The sequence below is a fragment of the Ipomoea triloba genome, chromosome 16 (assembly GCF_003576645.1).
Source record: "Ipomoea triloba cultivar NCNSP0323 chromosome 16, ASM357664v1".
Lineage (NCBI taxonomy): Eukaryota > Viridiplantae > Streptophyta > Magnoliopsida > Solanales > Convolvulaceae > Ipomoea > Ipomoea triloba.
Window position 1 is genome coordinate 12,086,749 of NC_044931.1, and position 332 is coordinate 12,087,080.

Here is a 332-nt window from a genome sequence, read left to right on the forward strand (position 1 = left end):
CAATATTCTTTGATTCTTTGTGACAATGGTGCGACTGAGGAAAATAATACATATTCCGTTGATTAAAGACTTAACAATAATTCTAATTTGACCTCCCTAGAGACCGACACAACCCGACGGGTAACCCCAACAATCTTTGATTCTAACAACCACAAAATCATGGAAAATCAAATGGCGTCGTTGCCAGGAAGGGCAAATGGTTGTGATTAACTTGTTTTATATCTTTGAATTAATCGCATTGTTTTGACTTCATTTCAGTTGTTGTTTTTAATTTGTTTGTACTAACCCTCCTAAAACAACTACTTTTTGTTCGGGTATGAATTTTGTTTCTT